This window comes from Notolepis coatsorum (genome assembly GCF_963971535.1).
Source record: "Notolepis coatsorum genome assembly, chromosome: 3".
In the NCBI taxonomy this organism is placed as follows: domain Eukaryota; kingdom Metazoa; phylum Chordata; class Actinopteri; order Aulopiformes; family Paralepididae; genus Notolepis; species Notolepis coatsorum.
In genome coordinates, this window is record NC_140167.1 from 162,925,981 (window position 1) to 162,942,572 (window position 16,592).

At 49.1% G+C, this 16,592-nt stretch overlaps 1 pseudogene across 1 annotated transcript; it reads right to left on the reverse strand.

Moving 5' to 3' along the window:
• Positions 1-249: 249 nt before the first annotated feature.
• On the reverse strand, positions 250-12,041 carry LOC311226041 (annotated as a pseudogene). The gene is made up of 6 exons: positions 11,972-12,041; positions 8,277-8,360; positions 3,508-3,601; positions 2,689-2,722; positions 2,478-2,518; positions 250-412 (listed from the first exon to the last, which is right to left on the reverse strand). The product of its transcript is annotated as an uncharacterized misc_RNA (transcript).
• Between the last annotated feature and the right edge of the window lie 4,551 nt (positions 12,042-16,592).

Below are 16,592 nucleotides of genomic sequence, written 5' to 3' on the forward strand. Positions count from 1 at the left end.
TGACTGAAGGCAGATGGAGGCTCTCCTCCTGAAGCCACACGTCTTTCATGTCAGTGTTTTAAAACATCTGAAAGGGTTCCATCTCCCCAGTTCCTCTGCCCAGCTGGCCCCATAAACATCAATCAGAACCCGTCCTAAAGACCCCAGCAGCCAGATAGGAGCGCTACGAGTCCCAGGACTCCCCTCTGGGGCCTGGCATCTAGGCTTCGGTTTAAAGGAATGGATCGACTTTAAAGACGATTCACCGCGCTAGAATGTAACGACACCAACAACACCCAACAGCTCCACGACCGTGAACCTACCGGAGCCACCATCGTCTCCATCCCCTATCCTCTACACCTTCACGGTCCGGTCCATGGAGCCGGTTGCTATCCACGGCGTTGTGGGAGACATAGCAACAGCCGTGACATACCTGTGGGACAAGGTGGGACAGATGTGACAGGCGCACTCACATTTTCTTTTTTTTCTTTCCTTGAGAATCAGATTTTCTTTCGCTGTGTAAAATCCACAGCCTGAGATCAAACACTATCTCAAATCCTTTCAAACACTTCAAAGCAGCCATCTTGAGCCTGCCTGCAGTGGAGCGAGTGTTCGGCATGCGGAACGAGGTTGAAACCCTGCGATGGTCGCCCCCTTGGTGTAAACTCACTCACTAAGTTAAATACTTCAAGTTAAGACTGTGGTGTTTAACATACGTGGTCACATGGTGCTGGTGAGTTTGTAGGACGCATGCCAAGCGTGAAGTGCCTACTAGCAACTAGTGACCATCATTGCATACTATGCAGCCTTTGGAAGCTACATTCATAGGATCCATTGCATCAGGCATAACTAATCAAGCACGAATCATGCATTTGATCCGTTAACACCGCTGGGACCAGGTAGAGGGTTAGGGGGATGTCTCCAGAGGGGTGGTAGAGCGGCAGGGGAACAGGTAGATGGTTTGGGGGATGTTGTTGTATATTCCTATATGAATATCTATTAATTACAGCACAGTGAGGTTGTTAACTAGAGGAAGGGAAAGATCACAGTGTGATAGAAAACAATGGTCCTCATCTGGGCTCCCAAATTTAGCCAGTAGAGAATAAGTGTGTACAACCAGACAACCAGCAGCTATGGTCCAATATTCATTTAATTGCAGCGTGGGCCGAGTGGAATAATACATTGGTTACATACAGGACACTTCAAGCATAATACATGATTGTACAAAAGGATTTGATGAGGTAGATCACAATAGCCCTCGTTGGCTTTTTACATCAAAGACAGTATTGTACATAAATATTAGTCATGTTATGTTAATGAAATAAGACCATAGTACTCTTTGTCACCACATGATAAAACCTGGGTCTAAGATAGGCATCTTACTCTAGTTATCACATTATTCCAATATACAGTTCTACTCACATAGGGACAAAGTAGACCATGGTCGGTGGTGGTGGTGGAGACCAGACTCAGACCCCCTGGGTAACGGTGTGTGGCGGGTCTAGCTGGCCTCCCTCTCTCTCTTACTGTTCCAATACTTATAGATTTCATGACCTCACTTTTCTTAGCCTAGTTCCACCAATCACAAATATCTAAACACAGGCAGTCCTCATTTGGTGTCTTCTTGGTCGTATGTGTGCCTGTAACAACCGGGTAGCCCCCTCCTTTTTGGCTATGGCCTCCTTTGAATGAATCAATCATGTTAACATTCCTTAGGTTTTACTGAGTCACCGTTTTTCTGTGGTGTGTGACTGAGTAAACAATGTCGTCATGAGAGGTGTCGCCTGGTGATTTTCAACATGATGAGGTCTGATGACTTCAGCCTTAATAGTGCTTGTGTTGAAAACATTAACCCAGTATAGTCAGTGCTTCTTAGGTTAATACTATTCAATTCACAAGAGCCATCCCAAAATCCCATCTACCAAACTGACACTTTGTATTTTCTGAATCTATTATTGTAAAGATTCAACCACATTACTCTGAACCACAGAGGCATTTCCGCTTTTGGTCTCTTCTTGTTGTGCTCAACTGTCACATGTCTAGGTGTTTGGTTTCCTGGGGGGGTTGGAATGGCTGCTTGTTCCATCACTCTGAGAGTCTATGTGATGAACTATTTACCATCACTACAGATACTTTCAGTTTTCTGGGTTAATCTAACATTTTTGATTATGAAATTATGAAGTCATGAAGTCAAGGTTACCACATTGTCTCCAGAGGGGTGGTAGAGCGGCAGGGGAACAGGTAGAGGGTTTGGGGGATGTCTCCAGAGGGGTGGTAGAGCGGCAGGGGACCAGGTAGAGGGTTTAGGGGGATGTCTCCAGAGGGGTGGTAGAACAGTAGGGGACCAGGTAGAGGGTTTGGGGGATGTCTCCAGAGGGGTGGTAGAGCAGTAGGGGACCAGGTAGAGGGTTTGGGGGATGTCTCCAGAGGGGTGGTAGAGCGGCAGGGGACCAGGTAGAGGGTTAGGGGGATGTCTCCAGAGGAGTCAGGTCATGTACCCGTCATGCTGGTCCAAAGAGTGTAGCAGGACTCCCAGATTCTACAGAGGACGTATAAACAAACATTAACAAACAGGAATGTGGGGCTTCTCTGTGTGTTTACAGAGGCAGTGATTTATACCGACATGAGAGGCATCTGGCCTGTGGGTTAACGTCAACATGAAAGCTAAGCACACTTCAACAAAAACACAGAACAATGTGTTTGACTTACTGCATCGTACACTGCAACAGTTTTATCCACCGAGCTGGTAAAACAGAAAGAATACACACATCTGTAGACACTATACCATATCTGTACATATTCCTTACCTACTATATATATACATATATGTTGTAGATACTATATCTATATCTGTACATATCCCTTACCTACTCCTAGTTATGCTGCTGGCCAGTATGACTTACTACCATAGTGTCTTTATACATGTATCACTGTACATATTAATACTACAACTCTGTACATAATACATCTGATTAGCACTATTACTCAGTCAGTAGTACTAATTTATATATTTTTGTTTAATCACCTGTACATTGTATATTACTATCACACTTTACTGTTACATTTGCACTCTGGTTGGATGCCAAACTTCTTGTCGTTGTACTGTACTTGTGCTGCATGGTGACAATACATTTGAATCTAATCGAATCTAAACCTTTTATTTAGAGACATCTAACTGTATGGTATTACAGAATACGAATGGGTACTTAATACCCAAAAGCAGCCTGTATTCTATTCAAGCAGACGCATAAAGCAAATGTTTACCACAGTAATACAAACAGCAGTAGAAGCCTGTGTAAGATATTAGAGGCCTGAGTCTATAGTGGAGTCTGAGGCAGAAAGTAACTAAATACACTCCCCTAGTGGCCAAACAGAGAAACAACAGGAGGGGGGCTCAGCAGTCTCCACCTTGTACGTCTTGCAGAACTATATTATATATAAATATATATATATATATATATATATATATATATATAGCAGCAATAATGATGTGGTGGTTATTGTATCCTGTGAGACGGTCTCTCTTACCCCGACACGACTATCTCTCCATCAGAAGAGAAGGCACAGGAGAGAACAGGAGCTGATTGGCTGGTGAGAGTGTGGAGAAGCTTCATCTCACAGGCTGAGGATCAATGAGACACGCACACACACACACAGACACACACACAGACACAGACACACACGTCAGGTAGAGAGCAAACCTTTTTCTCACATGCACACTCACACACACGGACACACACACACACACACACACACACACACACAAACACACAAGACCTGGCAGACTTCAAAACAGTCTCCCTATGTGTTCAGCGGGCCTGTCTACCCCCTGTGATCTGTCTACAGACAACTTTTCTGTCGATAACTGTCTCTAGGAGTAGCCGTCAGCTGTTCAACTGGCAACTCCACAAACAACACAAAGGTTACAAAAAAAAGGCCTCTTCATTTTTGACTCAGCAACTCTGGAGACATATATTCTTTTTTATTTATTGATTTGAAGATTTATTCCGAGCCAAATGCAGCGTTTGCAAAGTTTCCAAGTTCCCAAGGGGTTCCACATCAAGGGCGCCGTATAGAAACATGTTAGGCCTCGCGTACAAGTGTAAAGAGGGTTCCACCTTCAAGGACCGCGTATAGAAACCTGTTAGGCCTCACGTACAAGAGTAAAGAGGGTTTCACATCAGGGGCGCCGTATAGAAACCTGTTAGGCCTCACGTACAAGAGTAAAGAGGGTTCCACCTTCAAGGACCGCGTATAGAAACCCGTTAGGCCTCACGTACAAGAGTAAAGAGGGTTCCACATCAGGGGCGCCGTATAGAAACCTGTTAGGCCACGTGTACAAGAGTAAAGAGGGTTCCACGTCAAGGGCGCCGTATAGAAACCTGTTAGGCCTTGCGTACAAGAGTAAAGAGGGTTCCACCTTCAAGGACCGCATATAGAAACCTGTTAGGCCTCACGTACAAGAGTAAAGAGGGTTTCACATCAGGGGCACGGTATAGAAACCCGTTAGGCCTCACGTACAAGAGTAAAGAGGGTTCCACCTTCAAGGAACGTGAATAGAGAATAGGACTTATTTGCGAGTGCTTAAAATATATCAAATATAATAGCAATAGATCTAAATAACACAGTGATAGTCAATGAGTTGCTTCCAGTCAACATGCACGAAACAGATAATTTTTTCATACATACATTTCCATTTTATACCGTGATGAATATCAATATATTTCTAGGGCGTTCTGGCTCATCTCAATAAACTCCAGCAAATCGAGCTTAAATGTATTTCCTTAGAAATCGTGCCATTTGACGCTTGATTTATGAATAGTTTTCAAATAAACGCTAGATTATCGATAGTATGTGTCCTCATGCACGAAGAGAAGCAGGGTCTGAAAAATTGCTTCTCCGTACTTTGGTCGGCGCGAACCTCACACACACACACACACACACACACACACACACACACACACACACACACACACACACACACACACACACACACACACACGCTCCGATGGCAGTGATAGGAACATCTGATTACCCCAAGATTCGTAACATAAAGGCCTTACCTCACATCTGAGGTGCAGCAGAGAGAGCAACAGAGGGTGGAGCAGAGAGCAACAGAGGGTGGAGTAGAGAGAGCAACAGAGGGTGGAGCAGAGAGCAACAGAGGGTGGAGTAGAGAGAGCAACAGAGGGTGGAGCAGAGAGCAACAGAGGGTGGAGCAGAGAGCAACAGAGGGTGGAGCAGAGAGCAACATAGGGTGGAGTAGAGAGAGCAACAGAGGGTGGAGCAGAGAGCAACAGAGGGTGGAGCAGAGAGAGCAACAGAGGGTGGAGCAGAGAGAGCAACAGAGGGTGGAGTAGAGAGAGCAACAGAGGGTGGAGTAGAGAGAGCAACAGAGGGTGGAGCAGAGAGCAACATAGGGTGGAGTAGAGAGAGCAACAGAGGGTGGAGCAGAGAGCAACAGAGGGTGGAGCAGAGAGCAACAGAGGGTGGAGCAGAGAGCAACATAGGGTGGAGTAGAGAGAGCAACAGAGGGTGGAGCAGAGAGCAACAGAGGGTGGAGCAGAGAGCAACAGAGGGTGGAGTAGAGAGAGCAACAGAGGGTGGAGCAGAGAGCAACAGAGGGTGGAGTAGAGAGCAACAGAGGGTGGAGTAGAGAGAGCAACAGAGGGTGGAGCAGAGAGCAACAGAGGGTGGAGTAGAGAGAGCAACAGAGGGTGGAGTAGAGAGAGCAACAGAGGGGGGAGTAGAGAGAGCAACAGAGGGTGGAGTAGAGAGAGCAACAGAGGGTGGAGCAGAGAGCAACAGAGGGTGGAGCAGAGAGAGCAACAGAGGGTGGAGCAGAGAGCAACAGAGGGTGGAGTAGAGAGCAACAGAGGGTGGAGCAGAGAGAGCAACAGAGGGTGGAGTAGAGAGAGCAACAGAGGGTGGAGTAGAGAGAGCAACAGAGGGTGGAGTAGAGAGAGCAACAGAGGGTGGAGCAGAGAGAGCAACAGAGGGTGGAGCAGAGAGAGCAGCAGAGGGTGGAGCAGAGAGAGCAGAGGGTGGAGCAGAGAGAGCAACATAGGGTGGATAAGAGAGAGCAGCAGAGGGTGGAGCAGAGAGAGCAGAGGGTGGAGTAGAGAGAGCAGCAGAGAGAGCAGCAGAGAGAGCAACAGAGGGTGGAGTAGAGAGCAACAGAGGGTGGAGCAGAGAGCAACAGAGGGTGGAGTAGAGAGAGCAACAGAGGGTGGAGCAGAGAGCAACAGAGGGTGGAGTAGAGAGAGCAACAGAGGGGGGAGTAGAGAGAGCAACAGAGGGTGGAGTAGAGAGAGCAGCAAAGAGAGCAGCAGAGAGAGCAACAGAGGGTGGAGTAGAGAGCAACAGAGGGTGGAGCAGAGAGCAACAGAGGGTGGAGCAGAGAGAGCAACAGAGGGTGGAGCAGAGAGCAACAGAGGGTGGAGTAGAGAGCAACAGAGGGTGGAGCAGAGAGCAACAGAGGGTGGAGTAGAGAGCAACAGAGGGTGGAGTAGAGAGAGCAACAGAGGGTGGAGCAGAGAGAGCAACAGAGGGTGGAGTAGAGAGAGCAACAGAGGGTGGAGCAGAGAGCAACAGAGGGTGGAGCAGAGAGAGCAACATAGGGTGGAGCAGAGAGAGCAGCAGAGGGTGGAGCAGAGAGAGCAGAGGGTGGAGTAGAGAGAGCAGCAGAGAGAGCAGCAGAGAGAGCAACAGAGGGTGGAGTAGAGAGCAACAGAGGGTGGAGCAGAGAGAGCAACAGAGGGTGGAGCAGAGAGCAACAGAGGGTGGAGCAGAGAGAGCAACAGAGGGTGGAGCAGAGAGAGCAACAGAGGGTGGAGCAGAGAGAGCAACAGAGGGTGGAGCAGAGAGAGCAACAGAGGGTGGAGCAGAGAGCAACAGAGGGTGGAGCAGAGAGAGCAACAGAGGGTGGAGCAGAGAGAGCAACAGAGGGTGGAGCAGAGAGAGCAACAGAGGGTGGAGCAGAGAGCAACAGAGGGTGGAGTAGAGAGAGCAACAGAGGGTGGAGCAGAGAGAGCAACAGAGGGTGGAGCAGAGAGAGCAACAGAGGGTGGAGCAGAGAGAGCAACAGAGGGTGGAGTAGAGAGAGAAACAGAGGGTGGAGCAGAGAGAGCAGAGGGTGGAGCAGAGAGCAGCAGAGGGTGGAGCAGAGAGCAACATAGGGTGGAGCAGAGAGAGCAACAGAGGGTGGAGTAGAGAGAGCAACAGAGGGTGGAGCAGAGAGAGCAGCAGAGGGTGGAGTAGAGAGAGCAACAGAGGGTGGAGCAGAGAGAGCAACAGAGGGTGGAGCAGAGAGAGCAGCAGAGGGTGGAGTAGAGAGAGCAACAGAGGGTGGAGCAGAGAGCAACAGAGGGTGGAGCAGCAGAGAGCAGCAGAGGGTGGAGCAGAGAGAGCAACAGAGGGTGGAGCAGAGAGCAACAGAGGGTGGAGCAGAGAGCAGCAGAGGGTGGAGCAGAGAGAGCAACAGAGGGTGGAGCAGAGAGAGCAGAGGGTGGAGCAGAGAGAGCAACAGAGGGTGGAGCAGAGAGAGCAACAGAGGGTGGAGCAGAGAGCAACAGAGGGTGGAGCAGAGAGAGCAACAGAGGGTGGAGCAGAGAGAGCAACAGAGGGTGGAGCAGAGAGAGCAACAGAGGGTGGAGCAGAGAGAGCAACAGAGGGTGGAGCAGAGAGAGCAACAGAGGGTGGAGTAGAGAGAGCAACAGAGGGTGGAGCAGAGAGAGCAACAGAGGGTGGAGCAGAGAGCAGCAGAGGGTGGAGCAGAGAGAGCAACAGAGGGTGGAGCAGAGAGAGCAACAGAGGGTGGAGCAGAGAGAGCAACAGAGGGTGGAGCAGAGAGCAACAGTGGGTGGAGCAGAGAGAGCAACAGAGGGTGGAGCAGAGAGAGCAACAGAGGGTGGAGTAGAGAGAGAAACAGAGGGTGGAGCAGAGAGAGCAGAGGGTGGAGCAGAGAGCAGCAGAGGGTGGAGCAGAGAGCAACATAGGGTGGAGCAGAGAGAGCAACAGAGGGTGGAGTAGAGAGAGCAACAGAGGGTGGAGCAGAGAGAGCAGCAGAGGGTGGAGTAGAGAGAGCAACAGAGGGTGGAGCAGAGAGAGCAACAGAGGGTGGAGCAGAGAGAGCAGCAGAGGGTGGAGTAGAGAGAGCAACAGAGGGTGGAGCAGAGAGCAACAGAGGGTGGAGCAGCAGAGAGCAGCAGAGGGTGGAGCAGAGAGAGCAACAGAGGGTGGAGCAGAGAGCAACAGAGGGTGGAGCAGCAGAGAGCAGCGGAGGGGCTGTATCCTACCTCCCCCCTGCAGGGAAACGCTCCATATCTTCAGCTGGCTGTCTTGTCCACAGGAGGCCAATCGAAGCTCCACACAGCAGTCACCTGGAGAATCACACCCCCGTCAGAGCAATCACGTTGTCATGGATACCGTGTCCTACAGTACAAGACAATTATCCTGGTAACAAAGACAGGTGAAGATCTCCAGAGTGTCAGAGACGGAGAGAACAAGATTAGTGCCCCGGTGTCTTTGTTCTTCTGAGAAAGCAGGGGTGAAGGGATAATGGGACACAAAAGACTCTTCTAATGGGGGACATTATGTCAGTATGCTTCTTGGAACAGTGGTTGCAATTCTTATGTACAATGGTGGCCTGGTGAGAGGACAAAAGGACCTCTAGAAGGTTAACAGGGAAAGGGGACAAAAACATATATTTTTTATAAATATTATAATAAGAAGAAGAATAAATTAAATTAAATAGAAAAGAGACAGACAATATACATCACAGAGGTAAGGGACATAATTAAAACACACATCAAACAAACAATCAAATAAAATGACATGGTATAATACATGAAGCAGAACAGACACAGTACAGTTAAAAGGCTGGGTGACAGTTGCAGGTGTGTAAAGTTTTGTAAACAACTCTGTGATTAGAGTCTTTAGAAGTAGTGTGGGGGATCAATTTGTCCATTTTCAAAGTATTTTGCATCTCGTTCCAACTGCTGGGAGCAGCAAACTGGAAGGAGGGATGACCAAAGAAAGTGTTAACATGGGGAACATGTAGTTTATTTGATCAATAAAGGTGCTATTCGTTTTTTGTGATAAAATGTGATTGAATGAATGAATGAATGAATTTATTCACACACACACACGATACATTTACATGTGAGTATCCTCATGTGATAACAATGTCGCAAATTGTGTGCATGTGCCAGGTCTCCCAAGAAGCTATTTAAAGCTTTTGGAGGGAGCCTGAACACAGATACAAACAGAATATAAACAACAAAACAATAACAAAAAACAAAACAAAACAAAACAATACAACGTGGGTAGGTTTACACACCTACCTACTAACTGACATATAACAGAGATACATAATACAGACATTTTTATTCCTAAGTTATCATTTTAATTAGAGATATGATTTTAGCAGTTCCTCTTTCAGTGATTTTTTAAAGGTTTTAAAGGTATTAGTCATTTTTAGATTTTCGTCAAGCTTGTTCCAGATCTGTGGACCCCTGCATGCTATGCTTAGGCTAGCACAATTGAGCCTTCTCCTCTTGCCAGATATAAGATGCTTATTTCTTGTGTTGTGGATGTGCAGTGGTTGGCAGACTGGGACAAGCTCAGACAGTCTGTGATTCATGTTGTTGACAACTTGATACATAATTGATGCATTTTGATGAATGTTAAATTCAGCGAGCCTCAGGAGACCAAAGCGATGGAACAGAGGCTTTGAGGGCGCTCTATACCCGGACCATGACAGCACTCGTAGTACCCTCTTTTGTAGGCTTTCTAGTTTCTTGAGATGGCTGGGGTATGTGTTGCACCATATGACATTACAGTAATTAATGAGGGGTTCAAACAGGGTTTTGTATAAAGTGAGAAGGGCAGGCAAGGGAAGAAAATGACGTATTTTGCAGAATAAGCCAACATATTTGGACAGTTTTGTTTGTAGATATTTTATGTGGCATTTGAAGTTGAGTGACTCATCGATGATGACCCCCAGGAATTTTGTGGACACCACTCTTGACAGCTCCTTTCCATTTATTTGTATGCACATGTGATGTGTGCGCATCCAATTTGAGTGGAAGACAATGAAATTTGTTTTGCTGAGATTTAGTGATAATTTGTTGCATTTGAACCAGGTGTCCACTTTTTGTAGTTCTGTATTGAGTAGATCTTGAAGCTCGAGTGGATTTTTATGTGACAGAAACAAATTAGTGTCATCAGCGAATATTACTTTGTGCAGAAGTACAGATGAGTTGACAAAGTCATTTATATAGAGAATAAATAGTAAAGGCCCTAGAATTGACCCCTGGGGGACCCCATATTTGATGTCCATTTTTATTGATTTGTGATTTTTTATATCGACGTACTGTTGCCTACCATGTAAATAGCTACTGAACCAGTTGAGAGCCAGACCCCTTATGCCATAATGGTGTACTTTCCCAAGTAGAATGGTGAAGTCAATGGTGTCAAAAGCCTTTGATAGATCCAGGAAAACGCCCACCCCACAATCACCCTGATCAATGGCATCATGTATTTTTTCTATGAGGTCTAATATTGCCATGTTTGTAGTTCTCTTTTTCCTGAAGCCGTATTGTGAATTGGTGAGTATATCTAGCTTGGTGGTGTATTCGCTTAATCTATTGTACACAACTCTCTCATAGACTTTGGATAGAGCTGGTAACACGGATATTGGACGGTAATTATTAATACTATTTTTGTCACCTGATTTATATATGGGTATTATTCTCCCAATTTTGATGTTTTTTGGCACTACACCATGTAGTAAGGACAAATTAATACAGTGAGCGAGTGGTCTGACTATAATATTGGCTATGGCTATTAGGATTTTGCTGCATATTCCATCAGCACCGGCTGTGCGAGTGTCCTTCATCTTCATGATAATGTTGAATAGTTCATCATGGTCAGTTGGTAATATATGTAAAAATATATTATAATTAATAATACATTATAATCAAGACATGAATGGAATAGATCATGTTTATGTAGCACCCTGAAAATATGGCTATTATTCAGAAGTGCTGACTTGCCTTTTTATCTCCCCTGATGCACCAAGACCTACTAATTAGTCTCCATTAATATTCCCTCGAACAATGACGCAGGCTCCTCCTTGTTCTACCGGCTGTAATATGGATTATGAACAATAACCCTGGATCATATTCTCCACTCAGTGTTTCCCTTTGGGGCTAGTAGGCGGTACCAGCAGGGGGCGCCGGTGGCAGGCAGAGAGCGTACGAGAAAGACGGAGAAGGAAGCAAGCCAACTGAGACGGAAGTGCGAGGAACCAGCCTCTTCGACATTGGACTTGGATCGGTTCGGTCGTGTCTGGACAGAGCCCTGTATTGAACTTGAGTATATTATGGGTTATCCTATAACAGTAAACGTAGAAGCGTGTTGCATGTTTTCCTACTGAATACCCTAGCGATACAACGAGTTATCCTAGAAGAAATGCGGTATCGCCCTGAGGGGTTTAAGTTAAAGTTATTCCCTCTAGCGAGGTGCCCCGGCAGCGTGGCGTGAAGAGGACCGGTGTTTAGAGGCACCCTGCGTTATCATATATCCCGGCTAGCAGGAGGGCTGTTTGGGGACCCAGAGTGTAGCTGCAGTGTTAGTGAGGGCAAGTTTAGGTATGCGCGTCGACCCAGCACCAGCTGTCTACAACCAGTCTGCTCCGGCTGTCTACAACCAGATCTGCACCAGGCTGTCTTCAGAGCACGGGAGTTCGTCCCGACCAACAGAGGTCGCCATCACCCAGCACACGCTCTCAGCCCAACACTGCCCCTCTACTCCAGCCCCGCCTGCTAGCGCCCACGCCGATAGCAGGGGTGCAGTCGTAATATGGGCGGAGGCCAAACGGTATCCTATTATTATGCAAAGTCTAGGCACTTATCACCTAGACTTTGCATAATAATAGGATGCGCGCACTTCGAAGCCCAAACGCCGTTTGACCGCGGTTGCCCAGCACTGCACCACTGGCCGAGAGCGTTCGCCGCCATCTTGCTATCCGGACGACAGTGGCGCGGCGAGGCCGCCATTTTGGAGTACATTAGGGCTTCGGTGCCCAGGATTCTATTGCACGTTACACAGTGTGGTGCTGCCTGCGGGCAAAGCTAACGTTGCTAACTACAGTTCCTAGGGGTACCCCATCAACAATATATGCCGGCATTAGCATAGGACTTTTGTTAGGTATTTGTGGGCCCACCTTTTTGATTTCCTTTGAGTGTGATAACGTGTTTGGTTCTTTAATAATATTTTCCCATCTAATTAACCCTTTCCCTGTGGGGAGGTTACAGACCTGGGGCATCATAAGTAAAGCCCAGAGAGGTATTATTCTCACCCTATAATTAAAGCCTGTTAGAGGTATTATACATGGTACTGACCCAGACGTGGGCAATGAGTCAAATGCATTAAAGTATATTATTCCTGGCACTAACACAGAGGTGTGTGTAGAATATAGTGAGATATAAGGTATTGAGTTACAAATTGGGTAATAGTAAGATTCCATTCTAGTCGACCCAGTGCTTTTAACTCTTTGTAACTGACCAGTGTAGTGGGCACTTACATGGGCACTTACCTGGACGGGACATAATCCACCTACACTGTCACTTTAAGGACACGGGGCATCCGGGGTATCTAGAGCGGCCATATTAACGCTTCACTTGGTTTGTTGTGGTATCCATGGTTATGCTATTAAATGATGCACACTGATGTGTGGTCAAAGAAACTTCACTCTCTTTGGTCGTGATTTCCCGTCTCCTACATTGGTGAACCTGACGTTCTTGGACGCTTTCAAGGACGATTGAACAATGGAACAGGCAGTCGCGCTGAAGTTTGTGGAAGCAGCAGTCGCGCTGAAATTGCCAGAGTTCTGGGAAACGCAAGCTACTGCATGGTTTGTGCAGGCGGAGGCGCAGTTTGCAATAAAGAAAATAACGGAGGATGACACTAAGTACTATCACGTTGTCGCTGTGCTGGGGACTAACACGGCAGCCAGAGTGGTGAGTCTACTCACAAACCCTCCGGCGCATGACAAATATGGCACGCTGAAGGCACACTTGTTGAAGTGTTTTGAACTGTCTGAGGTGGAACGAGCTAACCGGCTGTTTTCATTGCAAGGTCTGGGCGACAGTAAACCGTCTGAGCTTATGGATAGGATGCTGGCGTTGATGGGAGAGCATGAGCCCAACCATTTTCTCTTCCGACAGCTGTTCTTGCGCCAGTTACCGGCTCAGGTAAGGGCCGCCTTGGCAAACACAACAATAAATGACTGCCGTATGTTAGCCGCGGAGGCGGATAAGTTCTTTTTGGCCAGCCAGCAGCAACACTGTACGGCCGTGTTCTATCATGACCAACCCTCTACCTCTCACCATGGGGATTATACCGTCGCTGCTGCGGTGGCAGCCCCTCGCCAGCGAGGGAGAGACACTGGCTGGTGTTTCTTTCACACCAAGTATGGAGCCAGGGCTAACCAATGCCGTCCCCCATGTACTTACAAGGGGCCGGGAAACGCCCGGGCCGGCGCTCAACAGTGGCCATGAGCGTTGGTGGGGCCGGCAGGCTACTGTTTATTCGGGACAACATCTCAGGCAGGCGTTTCATGTGCGACACAGGGGCACAGAGAAGCGTGCTGCCTGCGTCAAGGGTGGACACCCTGGCCGACGGGCATGGACTCCCTATGGAAGCTGCCAATGGTACTACGATCCGTACGTATGGCAGTAGGCTAGTGGAGTTGTGTTTTGGTGAGCGGCGGTTTAGCTGGAACTTCATTACTGCTGATGTGTCTGTGCCCCTGCTGGGTGCTGATTTTCTGTGTGCCTATGGATTGTTGGTGGATGTCAGGAACAATCGATTGATCGACGCCACCACCTTTTGTTCATTTGAATGTACTGTCGGGGCAGCGCCTCCTGTGGGTTTGTCTAACATGTTGTCTGTTACAGATGAGTTTCACCAGCTGCTAGCCGAGTTCCCTGTCCTTACCCAGCCCACTTTCTCGTCCTCCACCAGTAAGCACGGTGTGGAGCATCACATCGCTACGGCAGGTGCGCCAGTCTACTCCCGGGCTCGGCGCCTAGATCCTGCCAAGCTGGCCGTGGCCAAGGCAGAGTTTTCCAACATGGAGAACCTGGGTATTATCCGTCGTTCTGACAGCCCATGGGCCTCACCCCTTCACATTGTCCCCAAGGCTGCCGGCGGGTGGCGCCCGTGTGGCGATTACCGCCGCCTTAACGAGGTAACCACACCGGACCGATACCCGGTTCCACATATTCAGGATTTTTCCACCCACCTGGCCCGGAAGCTCATATTTTCAAAAATAGATTTAGTTTGAGGTTACCACCAGGTGCCGGTCCACCCAGCGGACATCCCTAAGACGGCGGTGATTACTCCCTTTGGTTTGTTTGAGTTCTTGCGCATGCCATTTGGGCTTAAAAACGCAGCACAGACATTCCAGCGCTTGATGGACTCTGTGTTACGGGACCTGCCTTTTTTGTTTGTCTACCTAGATGACATCTTAGTCGCCAGTACCACCAAGGCAGAGCACTTGTCCCATCTCAGGACCCTTTTCCACCGACTCAGTCAGCATGGGCTCATAATTAACCCAGCTAAATGTCAGTTTGGGCTGTCTAGGATCGATTTCCTCGGGCACCACGTCACCAAAGATGGGGCAGTTCCCCTCCCATCTAAGGTTGACGCCATAGCAAATTTTCCACTGCCACCCACCATCAAGGCTCTGCAAGAGTTCCTTGGCATGGTACATTTTTACCATCGGTTTGTCCCCCGGGCTGCTCAGCTAATGCGACCTCTTTACGAGGCTCTCAGGGGTAAAATCGCCAAACATGTGGTGGACTGGACGGACGAGAGACGCAAGGCGTTTGTCGATACTAAAACCGCCCTGGCCAATGCAACCAGGCTGGCACACCCACTTCCCAACGCCCCTGTTGCCATCACCACTGATGCTTCAGACTATGCTGTTGGAGCGGTATACGAGCAGTGGGTGAGTGGGGCTTGGCAGCCACTGGCGTTTTTTAGCCGACAGCTTCGTCCTAATGAGTGCAAATATAGCACTTTTGATAGGGAGCTCCTCGCCCTCTATCTGGCCGTGCGGCATTTCCGTTCCCTGCTGGAGGCTCGTTCGTTCACGGCATTTGTAGACCACAAGCCACTCACTTTTGCTATGGCTAAAGTAAGTGAGCCATGGTCTGCCCGTCAGCAGAGGCACCTGTCATATATCTCAGAGTTTACCACGGATATTCAGCATGTCGCAGGCAGGGACAATCTAGTGGCAGACTGTCTCTCTCGGGCCTTGATCGGGGCCGTCCATGTTGGTTTGGATTATGCACGCATGGCCTCAGACCAGGTTTCCGACCTGGACGTTCAGGCCTACAGGACGGCCATCACAGCACTCAGGCTGGAGGATGTGGCATTTAATGAGGCTAACAGCACACTCCTGTGCGACGTTTCCACGGGGCGGCCGCGACCGGTGGTGCCCAGCAGTTGGAGACGTTATGTTTTTGACATCATACATGGTCTCTCTCACCCCGGTAACAGGGCGTCTCAAAAGCAGGTGGCAGCCAAGTTCATTTGGCACGGGCTGAAAAAGGATGTGAGCGGGTGGGTTAAGACCTGTGTGATGTGCCAGCGCGCTAAGGTACACCGCCACATTAAAGCTCCTTTGGCCCAGTTCTCCGTGCCCGAAAGGAGGTTTGACCACGTGAATGTGGACCTGGTGGGTCCATTACCCCCATCGCATGGTTTCACATACCTCCTCACGATGGTGGACAGAACCACTCGGTGGCCAGAGGCCGTTCCGCTGTCATCCACAACGTCCACGGATGTGGCTCGGGCGTTTATATATACGTGGGTGGCCCGGTTTGGTGCTCCGTCTGACCTTTCGTCGGACCGCGGACCGCAGTTCACCTCTGAGCTTTGGTCCGAGATTGCCAGAAACTTAGGCGTGAGACTGCACCGCACTACCGCTTATCACCCGCAGGCTAACGGTTTGTGTGAGCGGTTTCACCGGTCCATGAAGGCTTCTCTCCGAGCTACCCTTAGCGATGGTAGTTGGGTCGACAGGCTCCCGTGGGTCATGTTGGGTCTCAGGACCGCCCCCAAGGCTGATCTCCAGTCATCGTCGGCTGAGCTGGTCTATGGCCAACCGCTGCGGGTCCCCGGGGAGTTTTTACCTGACACCACAGACCCCTGGTCTGTGACCCAGCAGCGCGTTTCAAACTTGGAGAACGCTAGGGCATTTGTGCCGGTCCCCACCTCGCAGCATGGTTTGCCACAGACTCGTGTTCCACCCGGCCTCCAGGCCACGGAATACGTGTTCATACGGCACGATGCCCACCGCGGGTCCTTTCAACCCCCCTACGATGGCCCGTTTCGGGTCCTACAGACGGGAAGTAAGACCTTCGTGGTGGACATTGGCGGTAAACCGGAACATGTCTCGGTGGACAGGCTTAAGCCAGCTCACTTGGATGTGGATCACCCCGTGGCACTCGCTCAGCCCCCGCGGCGGGGGCGACCTCCCCGTGTTAAACCTCGTCACCATAGGTCGCTTTTTGAAAATATGAGTCCCTCACCGCCCA